Source organism: Thalassophryne amazonica, chromosome 17, assembly GCF_902500255.1.
Source record: "Thalassophryne amazonica chromosome 17, fThaAma1.1, whole genome shotgun sequence".
NCBI classification, from domain to species: domain Eukaryota; kingdom Metazoa; phylum Chordata; class Actinopteri; order Batrachoidiformes; family Batrachoididae; genus Thalassophryne; species Thalassophryne amazonica.
The window spans coordinates 33417045-33437009 of NC_047119.1; the positions used below are offsets into that span (position 1 = coordinate 33417045).

Sequence of the window (19965 nt, forward strand, 5' to 3'; positions counted from 1 at the left end):
CCATCCATTATGGCCCAGTCACACGGCACTTAACGAAGGGTGACGAAGCCCTGACGAAACAAGAAATCTGGACCTTCATTGACTGTCGTTGGCATCGTTTAACCTTCGCGCAGCCTCGTTCCTGCAGCGGGCGCTTCGTCAGGATTTTTAAACTGTTGAAAATTTGGAACGAAGGGCAACGAAAACCTCAATTCGTCTGTGTCTCGTTTTGCTATCGTTCTTGACGTTTTTTAAGCGTTTGTGTAGTTTTTGTAACGTTATTGTTTAATTTGTCTTTGTTGGAGCAGCTGAACATTTTCACACAGTGCAGAAGCCGGTTTGTGAGCGCTGAGGCTGCTGCTACGTTCATGTACATCGGAAATTACAGGGCAAACTCAGCCTGCTTGCTTGGATTTTTTTTTTGATCTGTGTGGGGGGGCAGCTTCAATGGGCTCAGGTACCTTACATAGGCCAAAATTAATCTTTTGTGTGGATATAATTAATTATTTTGCCACAAGCAACTGTTGAATTTGAAACAACAAAAAAGTTGTGTAATTTCCGACGGTACTTGAATGCAGCATCAGCGGCAGCAGGAGCTCCTGCGTGCGCTTATTATTTTTATTAAATATAACAGTCTGAGTGTAGGAATGACGATCCAGTCCTTCTGTACATGTGACAACAGGTAGATGAATCAAAATGATGATACAACCCCTGGCAAAAATTATGGAATCACCGGCCTCAGAGGATGTTCATTCAGTTGTTTAATTTTGTAGAAAAAAAGCAGATCACAGACATGACACAAAACTAAAGTCATTTCAAATGGCAACTTTCTGGCTTTAAGAAACACTATAAGAAATCAAGAAAAAAAGATTGTGGCAGTCAGTAATGGTTAATTTTTTAGACCAAGCAGAGGAAAAAAATATGGAATCACTCAATTCTGAGGAAAAAATTATGGAATCACCCTGTAAATTTTCATCCCCAAAACTAACACCTGCATCAAATCAGATCTGCTCATTGACATTAACCCTATGCCATGACATTGACCCTATGTGTCTTTTTGCAAGGAATGTTTTTGCAGTTTTTGCTCTATGGCAAGATGCATTATCATCCTGAAAAATGATTTCATCATCCCCAAACATCCTTTCAATTGTCCAAAATATCAACATAAACTTGTGCATTTATTGATGATGTAATGACAGCCATCTCCCCAGTGCCTTTACCTGACATGCAGCCCCATATCATCAATGACTGTGGAAATTTACATGTTCTCTTCAGGCAGTCATCTTTATAAATCTCATTGGAAAGGCACCAAACAAAAGTTCCAGCATCATCACCTTGCCCAATGCAGATTCGAGATTCATCACTGAATATGACTTTCATCCAGTCATCCACAGTCCACGATTGCTTTTCCTTAGCCCATTGTAACCTTGTTTTTTTTCTGTTTAGGTGTTAATGATGCCTTTCGTTTAGCTTTTCTGTATGTAAATCCCATTTCCTTTAGGCGGTTTCTTACAGTTCGGTCACAGACGTTGACTCCAGTTTCCTCCCATTCGTTCCTCATTTGTTTTGTTGTACATTTTTCGATTTTTGAGACATATTGCTTTAAGTTTTCTGTCTTGACGCTTTGATGTCTTCCTTGGTCTACCAGTATGTTTGCCTTTAACAACCTTCCCATGTTGTTTGTATTTGGTCCAGAGTTTAGACACAGCTGACTGTGAACAACCAACATCTTTTGCAACATTGCGTGATGATTTACTCTCTTTTAAGAGTTTGATAATCCTCTCCTTTGTTTCAATTGACATCTCTCGTGTTGGAGCCATGATTCATGTCAGTCCACTTGGTGCAACAGCTCTCCAAGGTGTGTTCACTCCTTTTTAGATGCAGACTAATGAGCAGATCTGATATGATGCAGGTGTTAGTTTTGGGGATGAAAATTTACAGGGTGATTCCATAATTTTTTCCTCAGAATTGAGTGATTCCATATTTTTTTCCTCTGCTTGGTCTAAAAAAGTAACCGTTACTGACTGCCACAATCTTTTTTTCTTGATTTCTTATAGTGTTTCTTAAAGCCAGAAAGTTGCCATTTGAAATGACTTTAGTTTTGTGTCATGTCTGTGATCTGCTTTTTTTCTACAAAATTAAACAACTGAATGAACATCCTCCGAGGCCAGTGATTCCATAATTTTTGCCAGGGGTTGTATAAAGAGCTGTTCTGGAAGGCAGAATTCACGTTGTGGATCAGTGATCAGCTGGTGGAAATAACCGCACGTGAGTCAATGCGCGTGTTCACACGCACTGATTAATTTACTGTTTTGATATATTCAAACATCTTTACACTTATATTTATATTTATTCTCACTTTTGACAGTTTTCTGTTATAAATAAATATATATGGCTTAGAACATAATACTGTGATATAGCAGTGAACACGGCACACTTTTTTTTGTTTTTTTTTTTATTGGAGGAAGACGGAGCGCGCAGCATGTCAACAGACAGTGTGGATTTTGATAATGATGGACATGATCCCTCTTTTGTTCTGGACGAGAAACCAGAGCAGGTGGTCCACCGACATGCACACAGATCTCCACAGATTCTGTTTGCAGTTTCTCCAGGACTCAGGTGCTATGATCTCCGTCCCAGCGCAGAGACGCAGACACACACTGGTCCAGCTGTGGCTCCAGGTGCGTTTCGTCGAGATCGTGAACTTCGGTTTTGTTAATTTCCTCTTTCGTTCCTTTTGCACTCTTGCTTCGCAGACTGTTCGGTGATAAAAGCTCTTTCGTCCACCTTTTCTCAACGAATTGTGACGTTTTTTACTTTTTCCCTTTGTTCAGGAATCGTCGTGTGCCGTGTGACTGGGTCATTATTTATATAATGTGTTTGTGTGTGTGTGTATATATATATATATATATATATATATATATATATATATATATATATATATATATATATATATAAAATCCGTGAGAGGGTTAGCTAAACAAGAATATCTTACAATATTCTACATAACAATTTGTATTTATAATAACCACAGTTCAATTGAAATTAAGAATTTTGTAGAAAATGGACACTGAACCTTTCTGGGAAGATTTTGTGAGTGAAGATTATATGAAGTTAGCCCTGACCCTTAGCCAAACTCAGTCTGAACCATGCATCGACCTTCTCCACCTTCAGCAGTCATATAAGGCTTTCTCATATTCAAGTGTGACAGTTTGGTATTTCAGAAGAAAAGGCTGCATTCTTCATCTATATTGGAAAATTAGGTGTGTGTGTGTGTGTGTGTGTGTGTGTGTGTGTGTGTGTGTGTGTGTGTGTGTGTGTGTGTGTGTGTGTGTGTGTGTGTGTGTGTGTGTGTGTGTGTTTGATAAAATGTCATGAGATGAGAAACTTCACCCTAGCCTGATGCAATGGAACACCTGTTTCAGGAACATCTTACGCATAAGTTAATTATTTTTAGGAAATTTGCATACATTTTTCAGTTCAGATATTTCACATCCGTTCGCATAAGGGGTGCAAAAAAAAAGTCTGTGTACCGAACTGTTTCAATAAAACAAACTCTAAGGTCTGCAACATTGTGTTGAACAGAGGCCATTCTGCATCTTTTATGCGTTTGGAAAATCTGGGAGGATGCCACTGATTGCAGACGAATGCACAACGCACACCAAGGTCATACAGTAGACGCTCAGTGGAAGCACACAGGACATCATGGTCGCTGTGAAGTATGGAGCATGTTACAAACAAATGAAGGAGGGATGCTGAGGCTTGCGGACACTCAAAGGATGCACAGAAGACACACAAAGAATACACACATGACGCAATGGTTGGGCAAAGGACGCTGAATGAACACACAATGATTGGGGCTGTTTGCCATGATTTTTGTGAATAAAGTTTATTTTTTTGAAGCGCAAAATGAGTTCCTTGTCAGCGGATATCTGCGTAGTATGTCAAAGGTTTGTGCGTGTTCAAAACTTTGAGCAGGGATCAGGTGGACGGCTTTGTCTTCTACTATCCCTGCAGCTACCCGATTGTGCATTCTGGACTTATGAAAGCTCCAGTGTCAATTCAGCACAAGCGGACATGTATTGCAGCCCCATGTCTTGTAGAAAAGACCGAGCACGCTCACTCTCTCTCTCTATCTCAGCGAGGAGGCACGGCGAAGTTGTTTGATGTCCTGGCGCACGAACAGTGAGGAAATATGACATTATGCTTTTAGACCACAGCAAACCCTGCTCAAATCCCCCATATGTGTCTATAAGCCGGAAAAATCTTTATGATCTCTGTGGAATTGTGACATCATCTGTAGTGCCCCAACTTCACGGGAGACAACAACGATGCACAAGGGACACTGAGGCAACTACATAGGTGTTTTTGTATCCCTTCTGCATCCTGGCAGATTTTTAGGATGCACAACAGACTCCAAAAGGATGCTGTCCTGTGTAACGGGGCATTAAGTTGAAGGGTATTACTTGCATTTTGACGGTACATCAGCCAAGATATTTGCTCACAGCATTTGGAGTTGGCCATGGGGATGCTCATGTTTCATCTGGCTCATGGATACATGGTTACTTTCAAGAGGTGGGTGACAAAACCTGTCGGCTGTCTGGGTAGTTAGCATCCAGGGCCAAGGGCGTTTCTGTGACATAGTGGATGCAACACACTCTTCCAGACCTGTCCTGACCCATTTTAAGAGTTGTGTGTTTATTTCCTTGTGATGTTTCACATTAAATATGGAAAACTGGCTGAAGATGCCCTTTGATACACTAGCAGGCTTTTGCTGTGAAACATTGATATTAACTGGACTTTGAGTTGCTGAGCCCTTCAGAACAATGAAGACACTATTTATGAAAAGTGAAGGATTTATTAATGTGTGTTGCAGTGAGGACACATCTACACTTTATTCTGTATAGGAGCTGCTTTGTCCACTCTTTCTAAAAACGTGCTTATCCTGACAACCAGTGACCAATTACAGTAATACCAGAGTGCCACACTTTACGTGTGGTATAAATTACACCATTTAGTAATGTATAAAGAGAAATCGAGAGCAGCCGAGTGGTGAGAATGATATGACTGTGATATAATTACACTGTGGAAATTTACAAGATTGATCAAGATTAAGATCCAGATTTTACCTGACTTCCTGGACTCAGGCACATAAGGTGGTGAAAGTGTTGGACTTGTTGTGAGAATCACATTTCTCAGCAATGGCATTTATGTCGTTGGGAGCTCGGCCTATGAAGTCAAAGTTGAGACGCATTTGGAAAGCAGTTATGAAGTCATTACATTGGCACACAGATGTTGATATCACTGCAGGAGAACGAAGGTCCAGGTCTTCAGCATCCTGGTGCTTCTGCTCTTACTTTATGGTTGTGAGACGTCGGCCCAATCCCAATCCTCTCCCTTCATCCTACTACTTTGCCCTTTTCCTTAAGAGCCTTTTTTTTTTCTTTTTTTTTTAGGATCAGGCGGGCTGTGATTCAAGCCGACTCGGATTTCAACAAAACTTTGCTCAGAGTTGGATCCTACCAAGAAACGAACTTTCCCAAAATTTTTCGACCGAAAACCAAATGGTCAACAAATATAGGCCCTACTCTATCAAATGCAACTGAAAACATTGGGGTCTTGATGTCACTGGCCACCAGGAGGCACCAAAGCACTTGCCTTTCCCAAGTTTGAGGAAGTTTAGCACCACCTGGTGGGCCGTGCAATCAGCCTTTTTTTAACAAAATTAAACCAACATCTCTACTTTATATAACAGTTGACAGAATTTTGGGGACTCCTCTCATATTGATTTGATACCCTAATGTAAACCTGCCCGAACTTTAAAAAATATTGGGTCTTAAGTTTGGATTCACGTGCAAAATTAAGGGAAGAACAAAGTGATAGGGTGAAGGGAAAGTATTGGGATTGGAACCAGTAACATAAGCCGAGGAATGGATCCCCTTCATGCCAGGGTCCCATTGGAGAATCCTTGGAGGCTGCTAGGGTGACTTTGCATCAAATGAGAGGTTACTTAGTGAGAATGTGGAGATTCTTCTTACTTGCAGTGTGAGGCAATATGAGGTATGGCACTATGGTGTACTGCTCTGAACATAATCCTGCATGCAGTTGCTCAGGGCTGAGGAACCCAGCAACTGGATAAGGCCAAGGGGATGCCCACATATAATCAGACCACAGCTTCCTTCCTTCTTTTGGGTGCTGGGGATGCATACATTTTTCACTGGTCTTCCTGGGTGGTTTGCCAATCAGGACCCAAGGTGGTTGGTTGTATAGTGTGGTGAATCCAGTATTTTATGTTTAAAAAAAAAAAAAAAATCTGTAGTTGCCACATTTAGAAATGACACCTTTAAGGAAGCCATCTGCATCCAAGATATTTTTTCTGCAGTTAAAACAGCAAAGAGACAGGCAACAGCTGAATGCTGGAAATGAGAAATGCATACAAACAGGATGGGAGACAGGATGACAAGACATCATTTCCCAAGTCGGCAAAGATATTCCTGTGTTTACTAATGTTCACATTGAGCATTACTCACATCCTGTGAAATTAATTTCATGAAAATACTTGATCCTTTGCTGTGTGCTGTGATTTTTGCTTTCCAAAATGCATCTCAATAATCTGCGCATCTGCCAAGTGCCAGCTATGCTGCTTTTATTAATGAAAATGGACAGAGGGAACCACATGTCACTTTGATGCTAAACTGTGTTCTGTGTGTGTGTGTGTGTGTGTGTGTGTGTGTGTGTATGTGTGTGTGTGTGTGTGTGTGAGTGAGTGAGTGAGAGAGAGTGAGTGATTGATTTATTTGCCCACAGTGGTGTGTTGTGGGCTATAAGCCTATTAGGGAATTGGTCCACATCTGGACAACCATTGGCATCTTCACATATTCACAACTTGCAATGTAATTATATGTTTTAATATTGAACATGTTTAACCAATATTTTATGGTCCCTCTGTCCATCCATTCATTTATTCATTGTCTGAAATCGCTTATTCCAGTTAAGGGTCACTGGGGTCTGGAGCTTATTCCAGGCGTCATTGGTACACCCTGGACAGGTAGCCAGTCTGTCAGCAGGCCTGACACATATAGACAAAGACATTAACACTCTCACTCACATCTACGGTCCCTGGTGACCTTAAATTAGACCAGTTCACCTGAATTGCATGTCTTTGGAATTGGGAGGAAGCTGGAGCATCTGGAGGGAACCCATGCAAATACATGCAAACTCCACACAGAGGCCCAGGTTGGAAGCAAATTTGGGACCTTCTCGCTGTGAGGCAACAGTGCTAACCACCAAGCCAGCATGCTGTCCTTCTCTCTGCTTATTTCTGTTCAAATAATTTTTGAAACTCTTCTTGATCTTTGGAAGTTGACCTTACTCCAGCTTTGCTCTTATTATTAAGCACCCTTCAGTCACCATAGCTTGGTCAGGTCAGATTAGATCTGGGAGTGAGTGCATCACAGCACTACACCACACTATGGAACGCCCTTGTGTCCGTAATGGTGGTCACACAGGCAGACAACTGGTCCATTCACACCACTCAAAACGTAACCGTCTATTAGCCAGGTGAAACGTGGACATCACTTGGCTTTCTCTAGCTACTGGGGTTCTCAGCACGGAGGCACCTGTGTGCTGGATCATACCCAGGAAAATTCACCACATGGCCAAAATGTCATAGGTAATGTTCCCTCGCAATGCAAGTGATCTCAATTTCCCCTAAGTAATGGTTTGTGCGACACAAAGTCATTCGAGTAGTACACCGGGATCTTCTGAAGAGACCAAGTACCAAAGACATCTATTCCTGCACTGATTTGCATCCAAATCTCACAACATTACAGCAAGACAGGAAGCACCAGGACCTTGAAGACTTAAACTTCCTTCTCCTGCAAAGATATCAATATGTCAAAATCACTGTCCAGCAATCTCATGTATCCATAATCTCTTCCCACAGGCTCAGGATGCAGATAAATGAATCTCACTGAGATAAGTGAAAGTCTCTAGAAATTGCAATTTTCACCACATATAGATGTAGTTCTTATCGTGATGTCCAGCAACTTCTTCGGGACCCCCTGAATTTTTGGGATCTCCCAGAAAGCAATGCTGTAAAATAAATCAAACACTTGGGGGAAAATGATGTCTTCACAGAAGCACTGCTGATATTTGTGCTTATATTTGTAGAGTTATGCAATTCATGGTTAACCATCAGTTTGATCAGGGGAAGTTTTAAACATGAAACGAGAGTAGCCGCTTACTGTGTGACCAACTTTCTTGCTCCATGTAGGACTATTAAATATTGAGAAGTGTCTGAATTCGCAGGTGTCGTAATGAGATATCACTACTGTCTGCTGTCCAAGCTGAAAGTCACTACATGTCAGAATTTTTTTCTGCCTAAAACAGATACATCTTGAGGTATACGTATGGTTTGGTGGGTATTTTCTTATAAAAACTAACAAATTTCATTGTTTTTTTCTACATCCTTTGTCTCAAGTCTTTTTATCACCTTGACTCCCGTCTTTACTTTCAGAATCATTTACCCTACAGTTTTCACTGTGGGATACAGTATCTGTCTAGTTTATAACTTTATTCTCTACATGTTTTCCTCATTTGTTGGAGCCAATGTTGGGCAACGCTGAGCAGGTTTTGTATTCAATGTGTTGTTCAAGGACATTTTGTCACTGATTAGTGGTTAAGAAACACCAGATCTAGCTCTAATTTATATAGTTAAATTTTCAGTATACAGCAGGAGATTCAGCATGATCATTTTATCTAAAGTGCTTTGAAATATTTCAGCGAATTGACAGTAAATTATTCAATATGATTATGTTGCTGATACTTCAATATGTAGCATGTGGACTCAGAGCACACACCTCTACAAGGGTCTTAATGGACATCATTATAGTCATATAGGCAGATTGCTGTAGAGACGGAGCATTGTCAGGTGTGCATTATGGGATCTCTTTGCGAGATGACACCTAAGCAGTATTGACCTAAACTAATGTTTTTATAGTGACGATACAGAAGTGTGGAATGGCAGATGATTGTGGATTTTGCAAAAAAAAAAAAAAAAAATGATGGAAATGGATGTGATGAATACGTGTTTGAAAAACAAATGGGAACACGGAGTGACATACAGGAGTAGAGGAAGGTGCACACCGGTGTCATATGTAGTAGATGCAATCTGAAAGACATTGGACACTGTAATGTGGTAGCAGTGAAGAGTATAGCTAGACAGCATCAAATGGTGGTGTGTAGGATGATTTTTGAAGATGAAGAACCAGAAGGGAGTAAGGACTGAACTAAGCATTAGATGGTGGAAGTAGGAGGAGGATAACATGTGAATTTCAAGAAGATGAGTCAGGTTTTGAGTGGTGGTAATTAGATGCCTGATGACCAGACAACTCCAGTGGAAGTGGTGGGAAAGACAGCTAGTAAGGTATTTGGAGTAACATCTGGAGAGAGGAAGGAAGACCAGGAGACTTGGTCAGGGGATGATGTACAGGAAAGTAAAAAGAGGAAAAGAGGTTGGTGGAAAAAAATTTGGATAGTCAGAGATGAAGGAAATAGACAAGGGCACTAAGAGATGGGCTTAACCTAAAGAAAAGTAGCAAAGATTACGGTAAAGCTTTATACCGAGCTATCCTTGAAGCTGATTTTGAAGGAAGGATCAAAGGACTCCATTTTACGGCTTGTATTGATGGTCAGATAGCAGGACAGAATTGGAGAGGATATGAAGCAGGTTAAAGGAAATGTGCTCACAAGTAAAGACTAGGGTTGGGTATCGAGAACAGGTTCTTTTTGGGTATCATTAAGAAAGAATTGATCCACCGACATCAATAGCCTTTTTGCTTAACGATTCCATTATCGGTCCTTCAGAGCGGCAGTTGTATTTGAGGGTGTTTGTCGGGAAAATGATAATTTCTCTGTGTTGATTGGAGACCCTGCAGCGGGTCTGTAATCAACTGCTTCTGCAGCGCAACTCCACTTTGAAGCTTGAACCAATGAAGCAGTGCTTAATCCCAATCCCTAATCCCCCCCCCCAAAAAAAAGAAATCACAATGGATGATTTTTTTAAATAATTTATTTGTATGTTACTGCTGCAAATAAGTATTTGAACACCTACCAACCAGCAAGAATTCTGGCTCTCACAGACCTGTTAATTTTTCTTTAAGAAGCCCTCTTATTCTGCACGCTTTACCTGTATTAATTGCACCTGTTTGAACTTGTTACCTGTATAAAAGACACCTGTTCACACACTCAGTCAATCACACTCCAACCTGTCCACCATAGCCAAGACCAAAGAGCTGTCTAAGGACATCAGGGACAAAACTGGAGACCTGCACAATGCTGGGATGGACTACAGGACAACAGGCAAGCAGTTTGGTAGAAGACAACAACTGTTATGATTATTTATTAGAAAGTGGAAGAAACACAAGATGACTGTCAATCTCCCTAGGTCTGGGATTCCATGCAAGATCTCACTTTGTGGAGTAAGGATGATTCTGAGAAAGCTCAGAACTACACAGGAGGACCTGGTGAATGACCTGAAGAGAGGTGGGACCACAGTCACAAAGATTACATTAGTAACACATGATGCTGTCATGGTTTAAAATCCTGCAGGGCAGCAAGGTCCCCCTGCTCAAGCCAGCACATGTCCAGGCCCGTTTGAAGTTCACCAATGACCATCTGGATGATCCAGAGGAGGCATGGGAGAAGGTCATGTGGTCAGATGAGACCAGAATAGAGCTTTTTGGAATCAACTCCACTTACCATGTTTAGAGGATGAGAACAACCCCAAGAAAATCATCCCAACTGTGAAGCATGGGGGTGGAAACATCATACTCTGGGGGTGCTCTTCTGCAAAGGGGACAGGACAACTGCACCGTATTGAAGGGAGGATGGATGGGGTCATGTATTGCGAGATTTTGGCAAACAACCTCCTTCCCTCAGTAAGAGCATTGAAGACGAGTCATGGCTGGGTCTTAGCCAGTCTCCAGACCTGAACTCAATAGAAAATCTTTGGAGGGAGCTGAAACTCCAAACCTGAAAGATCTAGAGAAGATCTGTGTAGAGGAGTGGACCAAAATTCCTGCTGCAGTGTGTGAAAACCTAGTGAAAAACTATAGGAAATGTTTGACCTCTGTAATTGCAAACAAAGGTTACTGTACCAAATATTTTCACAGGTGTTCAAATACTTATTTGCAGCAGTAACATACAAATAAATTATTTAAAAAAATCATACTTTGTGATTTCCGGATTTTTTTTAATTTTTTTTTAATTTATTTGTTTTAGATTATGTCTCTCACAGTGGACATGCACCTAAGATGAAAATTTCAGACCTCTCCAAGTTTTCTACATGGGAGAACTTGCAAAATCGCAGGGTGTTCAAATACTTATTTTCCTCATACACACACACACACACACATATATATATATATGTAAGGGATGTGTAGTGTTTGCACAGTGCATGATTATGCCTCCTGGCTTAGAGAATTTGAGAGCACCTAATGAGGGAAATGAGGAATGACAGGCTGTATCTTCCCAACCTTACACACACACACACACATGAAGTGCACACCAGCTCCTGTTTGCCCGTCTCCTTTGTTCTCATATCCTTTCAGCATGTGTCATTTCTACTGCATAGTCCTGCATTAATGAGACATAATGCAGATAATATCTACAGTATGTCACTAAGACCGGATGTCTGGAGACGGTACATAAAAGACAGGAGTTAAACATGCAGACACTCACATAGCTTTTTCTTTTAATGTACGAGGGCTGTCCGTAAAGTATAGGTCCTTTTTATTTTTTTCAAAAACTATATGGATTTCATTCATATGTTTTTACGTCAGACATGCTTGCACCCTCGTGCGCATGCGTGAGTTTTTCCATGCCTGTCGGTGACGTCATTCGCCTGTGAGCACTCCTTGTGGGAGGAGTCGTCCAGCCCCTCGTCGGAATTCCTTTGTCTGAGAAGTTGCTGAGAGACTGGCGCTTTGTTTGATCAAAATTTTTTCTAAACCTGTGAGACACATCGAAGTGGACTTTTCACGGTGCGAGACGTCGCTCAGCGCTCTCAGGCGGCGTCATCAGCCTGTTTCAAGCTTAAAACCTCCACATTTCAGGCTCTATTAATCCAGGACGTCGTGAGAGAACAGAGAAGTTTCAGAAGAATTCGGTTTCAGCATTTTATCCGGATATTCCACTGTTAAAGGATATTTTTTTAATGAAAGACGTGCGGACGGGACGCAGCCGACGCGACGCGGCGGCACAGGAAAAACACCTCCGTGTTGATAACCATTTGTTAAAATCCAGTTGGCTTTTGATGGCTTTCAGTGGAGTGAGTATATGAGAAATTGTTTATCAGCTGGAGATGTTCCAACTTGTCCTCAAGGCTTCCAACAGAGGTGTTTTTCCTGTGGCAGAGCGTCGCGGCGGCTGCGAGCCGACGCTGCAATCCGGCCGCACGTCTTTCATTAAAAAAAATCTCCTTTAACAGTGGAATATCCGGATAAAATGCTGAAACCGACTTCTTCTGAAACTTCTCTGTTCTCTCACGACGTGCTGGATCAACAGAGCCTGAAATGTGGAGGTTTTAAGCTTGAAACAGGCTGATGACGCCGCCTGAGAGCGCTGCGCGACATCTCGCACCGTGAAAAGTCCTTAAAGCGACAGAATCACCTCAAAATCTCTCATCAGCTGTTAAAATTTTCACTGAAGACCAGCTTAATTTTTCGAACCGTGTCCACTTCGATGTGTCTCACAGGTTTAGAAAAAATTTTGATCAAACAAAGCGCCAGTCTCTCAGCAACTTCTCAGACAAAGGAATTCCGACGAGGGGCTGGACGACTCCTCCCACAAGGAGTGCTCACAGGCGAATGACGTCACCGACAGCGTGGAAAAACTCACGCATGCGCACGAGGGTTCAAGCATGTCTGACGTAAAAACATATGAATGAAATCCATATAGTTTTTGAAAAAAATAAAAAGGACCAATACTTTACGGACAGACCTCGTATATTTTCCAGATGAAAATTAAGAATGTTTGCCAGGAATAAGTATTTGTTGTACAAAATGCAAGAGTGTTTTGTGTTTCCACACTTGAGTCTAAGCAGCAAAGTAAATGAGAACTGGAGGAAATCATGTAATATTTTCATCTGCTGTTTAACTGAGTCTTAAATTCCAGCCATGAGTTTGCAAAGAATGTACATTTGCGTACTGTGTAAAGTGTAAAGTTTAACTGACAGAAGGGTCTGATCTACAGTATATCCAGATTAAAGTTACATCTAACGGTTATCATCATCATTGATTAATTGAATGATTGCAACCCCAAATCAGGGAAAAAAACTTGCCTGTATGGAAAATGCAAATTTAAAAACAACAATGCAGTGATCCTTACTTTTACTTTGATTACTGTTTCATTGCAGACAGTATAAATCAAAGGTATTTCATGTTTTGTCCGGTCAACTTCATTTCATTTGTTAATATACATCCATTGCAACATATTCCAAAAACAGTCCAAAAAAAGTAATTTAAGGCTAGCAATGGAAGAGAAATCAAAGTGAATGTTAGAATCAATTTTTAATGCATTTTCCATATCAATCCCAACTTCTTCTGACTTTTTTGGGCGGGGCTTGTTCTTTTTTGTGTTGTTTTTCCTGTTGTTTTTCTTCCTGTTCTTTTTCTTGCTTCTTGTTATTTTGTTTTTCCTTTTCCTGTTCTTGTTTTCCCTGTTCTTTTTTGTTCGTTTTCTTTGTTTTTCTTGTTCTGTCTTGTTTTTCTTGTTCTGTCTTGTTTTTGTTGTTTTTTCTGTTTTTTTTTTTTGTTTTCTTATTTTCTTGTTCTTATTTTCTCTTTTCTTTCTTGTTTTCCCTGTTGTTTGTTCTTAGTTTTTGTTTTGTTTTTCTTGTCATTTTTTTCTTTTTTCTTTTTTCCTTATTTTTGCTGTTCTATGTCTTGTTTATCAAATTTTCCCTGTTTTTCTTCCTTTATTATTTTTTTTCCCTGTTCTTGTTCTTTTTGTTATATTGAGGTACAGGATTTTGTTGAACTCTACACCCCAAATAGTTCTGCAGGTTTTGCTCTAGACGTGGACAATAACTAATAAGCCAAACACAAATCATTATTAATATTAAAAATACCAACCTAGCACTTGAGCCATTCTGGAAGTCATCTGGAGAATGTATTCAAACATTAAATACCTTTTTCAAGATTAGACTCTCTGGTGAGACAAAAATCAGCATTCATGTTCTCACATGACTTCAGAATAGCAGACAGTCTACTCCGGCACAGACACAAACTATGTGATACAACACCCACATTTACACCTTTGTGCTCGATGCTGCCATTTAGGTGTATACGTTACTTTTTTTTTTTTTTTTACATGTTACCTGCTAAAAATGTGCAACAAAGATTAATTAATATGAGAAGGAAAATAACTGAAAGTGACTGTGAAGGTGTGTTGATGTTCGCACAGATATATTTTTAGAATTTGTGGAAAGCAGGAAATGGAGAGAAGCACTTGAAAAAGGAAGGGTGGGATGACAGGGCGCTATGAAGCTGGGTCTTAAACCTTTGCTCTGCGGGTGTGTTGCAGAAAGGACTAAATTGGACGCTCTTGAATCGCATTAGCGGGATCTCCAGATTTGGAAAGTCTCAGAGCCGCAGGGTAGAGTCCACTTCCAGCAGAGAATTTAGTTCAAGTACAAAGACCATGAGAGGTCTGGATGTTATACCACAGGAATCCCAAAGGAGGCTAACAAACAGATTTGTCACCACGTGATTACACAACCTGAATACATACAGAGTGATATCTACAAAAAAACAGCAGTAGAGTGCATGTTTATGCACATGTAAACTTGTCGGGGAACTGATGACTAATTGGATTATGGTCTGTCACAAGCATCGATGCAGAATCATTCAGTTCCACGTCGTGATGCATCTTAGAATCGAGAAATTTCCACACCTCCAGAGAAAATCAGCATAGTGGAGGAAAATGTTCGGCTGTGAGCCACAGTAACATTTGGGGGCTTCTTCTGTGGTGTTTTTTTTTTTTTTTTGCCTCCAAAACTTACAAATGACATATTGCAGTTGAAAAGCTTTTGAGGCAGTCTCCAAAGTAACAGACTGGAAGCAACAAGATATTATGAGTCATTCATTGTATTGCACTTTATTAAAGCTCTGTGGTGTTTTGTTTTTTTTTTTTTTTTGTATGATATCAACCAACATCTGGAAAAACAACTTGAAAGAGTGGTGTGTGATTCATATGCTCATCTATATTTGTATCTAATAAGTTGAGATGTTTTATGAGCATGAGGAGGGTTTGTCACTAGAGGCTCTTTGGATCTTTGTCAGTTCAGAGGGTGTTCTTTTTCATTCATTTTATAGAATTTGAGATTTTATTCATTTATGTTTACAGATTTGACCCCATTTACATTTACTAGTAAGACATTTGTTACTGTCGTTTATAGCATGTGAGGTATTTGGGTTTTTTTGTGTGTGTGTGTGTCATAGATTTCCCTGAGAATAGGGCAGCGCAGTCTCGTTTAAACCCCTGCATAATATCGCAAGATTTGACCACTTCCGGGGACAGCCTGCCGTTGTACACCATAAACACAGCATCACTTCACACAGGAAAATGGTGTACTTTTTTTTTTTTTTGGGTGCAATCACCGAAGCAGTCATAAAAAGTGCTTTTTTTTTTTTTTTTGTCTCCAATGGAGAAGGGAAGACGAGGCAAATGGGAGAGATTGTGTCGATAACCGTTAGCCTGCACACCTAGCCAGAGTAGCTCTGTTCTCTCGCCCACACAACAGCGTCGACATGTTTGCGCTCCGGGTCACAAACAAACCCCAACACATGTCCGCTTTCTACCAGCATTGTCACTTTTTCTTTGCATTTTGCGTGTAATTTGTCCAAAAACTCAGAGAAAGTGCCGTGTTTCTGATGGGTTGTCCCCGGATGTAGGATTATTGCGTCATATACGTCATATTTTAACCCTTTAGCGCCCACTCTCAAATGAGACAGCGCTGCCCAATTTCTAAAGTCAACGCACATTTATGGCTTATCTCAGAAAACTTTATATTTGTGCATAAATTTGCGAGGGCTATTTATGGCACATTTATCAAGTATATACTGGTACAATGTATTCTATGTGATGTGTGATGGGCTGCTTACCAGATATTGTTGTCGCTCGGATGACCCACCATCTTGCTGTCAATGACGTTGACGTTATCACCACCTATTGAGTCCCTTCAGCTGCTTCCTTTTTTTCACTCGGGGTCGCCACAGTAGATGCAAGGTGGATCTGCATGTTGATTTGGCACGTTTTACGCTGGATGCCCTTCCTGACACAACTTAACGTTACATGGGCTAAGGGCAGGAGTGGCTTTGAACCAGGAACGTTCCGCTCTGGAATCAGGCCCACTTAATAACTTGGCCACCACCCCTTTATTAATGTTATCACTATGTAAGGTGAAAAATACATGGGACACTCATATGCGCACGTTGCACACAAAAAAATACATGCGTATAAGTATAAACTTTTGTGCACCACTTTTTCATAGGTTTTAATAGGAATTTTTCTTGAGAATATAGGCTGAAAAGACATTTGTTACTGTCCTGGATTCTCCTCTTGGAGAACATTGAACTTTTTTCTCCTTAACTTTAATCTTTAAAAAGTTTTTTTGAATGCTTTTAACTCAGTTTTGTTTTAGAAATGTTCTAATATGTCTTTAATATGCTGTCGTACAAACACTCAAATCAAACACTGACTAAAACATTGATACAAACACATGCTTGTACATTATATTCACTGCTTATTTAATAAACTTTCTCAAAGTGGCTGTGATGAAATGCCTTAAGCCCCATTCAAACCAGGCGCGACGTGAGCAACAGCGGCGACAGATTGCCATGTAATCCCTATGGAAGGACGCGTTGTGGCGCCAAGCCACACAATGTAATGTAATGGACGCGAATGAAGCGACGCGAATGAAGCGATTTTGAGCGATTGGCTCGTTTGTGGCGTGATATCGTGTCGTGTCATGTTGCCCTCCTCCCCAAGTTGAAAAATCTGAACTTTTTCGTCTTGTCGCGCTGCGATGACCAATCGGGGACTTTTTTTTTCACGTGCGCGTGCAAGCGAATCATCCGTGAAGGTTATTTATTAACTACACAGATGTATAATAAAACAAATGGTGACTGAGTTATAAACAGAATTATGACAGAGTTTGGGGGAAGAGCGAGCAGCAGCCCCGCAGCAGCGGCAGCAGACAGTTTTTTTTGTTGTTGTTTTTCATGTGCGCGCGAGCGAATCGTCCGTGAAGATTATTTTATTTATTAACTACACAGATGTATAATAAAACAAATGGTGACTGGTTTATAAACACAGTTATGACAGAGAGCGAGCAGCAGCACCACAGCAGTGGACAGTTTTTTTTCATTGTTTACATGTGCACGTGAACAGGACAGGAGGTCCTCAAACTGGTTCCTGCAGAGTCGGAAGGAACGCTGAAAGCTGCCGTCATCCAGACGCAGCTCCTGCAGCAAATAATGATACTCCCCAAATTGGGAACATCTCATGAGGCTGTTATGAACCCAGGGACGGCGCCGCAGGCGACATATGTCAGCTTTCCACAACAGTTAAGAGCACAGCAACTCGCTCCATTTGATCAAGGCCCATTGTGTTAACTTGACTGACAACCGGAACTGGCAAGCGAAATGGAAGCTCCTCGTATTTGATGATGCACTGGGGCGAATTTTCGCAGCGAAAGCAGAGCGACACACCGAACGATGGTGGCGCGTCGCGCCCGGTGTGAACACGGTTTTACACAGATGTGAGTCGTTCCATTTTGATGAACAGTCTTTGCAACCACTTCCTTCACTGATTTCCACTGATTGATAACAAATTTTCAGGTTCTTTGTGTGCAGTGTAGAACACAGCAATGTTTGGGCACGTATTCTTGTCTGTAAGGTTTCACTCATATGATGACACTTGATACAAATATTCATGCATGTTGCCATGTTAGCTCACATGGACAGATTTCCAACTTGGTCAATAGTGCATCTTCAATTTTGGATTTCAGCAGACAATAAGCAACCACAATCATTATGTTTTATATTTTGAAATTGGACTGATCCAGAATTAATCATCTCTTGGCAATAATGAGCAGATAATCAGAAATCCACAGTGAAAATGCTCTTTTCAGTGGTAATTAACACATGCTTTCAGGCTTGTCATTCTTCAGTCTGTCTCATCTACTGCTTATCTTCTTTGATAGTTATCTAACAAGAAAGGTGAAAATTGAAGCTCAGAGCCATCTTAGCAAATTCTTGGTGGCTTTGTCGTCTGTCCTCCATCTCTGTCTACTCCCATCCCTTATTTCTTTTCCTCTGCCCGATTCCTTTCATCTCTGGAGGGAAAACAGGATGTAATCACCAAGTCTTGGCAGAGGGGAGACACGGCACTGGTGTGTGTGTGTGTGTATGTGTGTGTGTGTGTTTTCCCTAATGCAGGAGAAATATTCAATACCTACAGAACCAAGTAGAGGTGATTGAATGAGTGTGTGTGTGTGTGTATGTGTGTGTGTGTGTGTGTGTGCGCGCACCTCAAGTGCGTGACCCACCTCTAGCATTAATGAGGAAGCGCCTCTGCCAGTTTTCCCTCATCTTTCCACTCTTACTCTGGAGAAAACACAATCACACATTAACAACCTGGCAGAATAGCATCAAGGAGAGAACAAGAAAATGGAGCACGGATCCATGGTTGGGGAAAGCACTGAGGTGTGCACTCAAAGGAGTGGATGGTTTAATAACCATGATATAGAAAGCCGCCAGTGGAATGGGGATCAGGTTTGTAGATATCTACTGTTAGGACACTTATTGCCATCCTTCCCAGATGGAAGCCAAAGGACTGGCACAGTGTTGACCAGGCTTTATTGAACTGATCAGTTCAATAAAGCCTGGTCAACACTGTGCCTTTATTTAAGATTTGATCCTTTATTTAAGCTTTGATCCATCCAAAGAACCATCATTGTGTTGGTGTCATTGTTACCTGCCACAAACAACAGAGGAGGGTCAAAAGTTATGTGATAGTCTGCATCTGTAGTGTTTCAGTGGAAGATATCTCCTCCAGTGGTAGACGATAAGGGCTTTTTCAGATTTGGTTGAGGAGCAGGAATGTTTATTTATTTATTTATTGCTGATTTTCTTGCCTATTTCACTGACAACCCAAGACCAACTCCACGACCAGGTCTGATCGAGTTCTGATTGAGGTGGAGGCTGTGGATTCCTACAAGTAGCTCGAGCTGTGGCTGGACGCCAAACTGTACTGGACAACCTACACCAACCTCCTGTACAGGAAGGGACAGAACAGGCTGTACTGTCTGAGGAGGTTACAATCGTTTAACATTTGCAGGAAACTGTGGATGTTCTACCAGTTCGTAGTAGCCAGCATCCTCTTTTACACCGTGGTGTGTTGGAGGGAGCAGCACATCCAAGAAGGACACATTCAGGCTAGACAAACTGATCAGGCAGGCTGGCTCCATGGTTGGCATGAAGCTGGACACCCTGGTGATGGTGGCAGAGAAGAGAACACTGGACAAGCTGCTGGACATTATGGACAATGCCAGTCACCCTCTCCACACCATCATCAGCACCCAGAGGAGCCTCTTCAGCCACAGACTGCTCCTTCCCAAGTGTAGGACCAACAGACTGAAAAACTCCTTTGTCCCTCAGGCCATCAGACTGTACAACTCCTCACTCAGGGGGAGGAGGAGTAACGGGAAGACAGAGGACAGGGAGGAGAGGAACAGTAGTTGCCTGTAAACCAGTATGTCAGCTGTTCTGATCCTGTCAGATCTCAGAATTTAAGCAGAGCAGGATCTGGTTAGTACCCGGATGGGAGACCTCTTTGGAACACCAGCGGCTGTGTGTGTTTCTCCAGTTAAAACTGGAGTTGCGTCAGGAAGGGCATCCGGCGTAAAACTTGTGCAATTAC

General features: G+C 41.3%; 1 protein-coding gene and 1 long non-coding RNA gene across 4 annotated transcripts in view; both read left to right on the forward strand.

Annotated features, from left to right (window-relative positions):
- The window catches only part of LOC117529379, an 883736-nt gene that overhangs the window by 190875 nt on the left and 672896 nt on the right, over window positions 1–19965 (forward strand). The window lies entirely within an intron of this gene.
- Window positions 1–19965, forward strand: part of strbp (spermatid perinuclear RNA binding protein) — a 259677-nt gene that overhangs the window by 115224 nt on the left and 124488 nt on the right. The window lies entirely within an intron of this gene.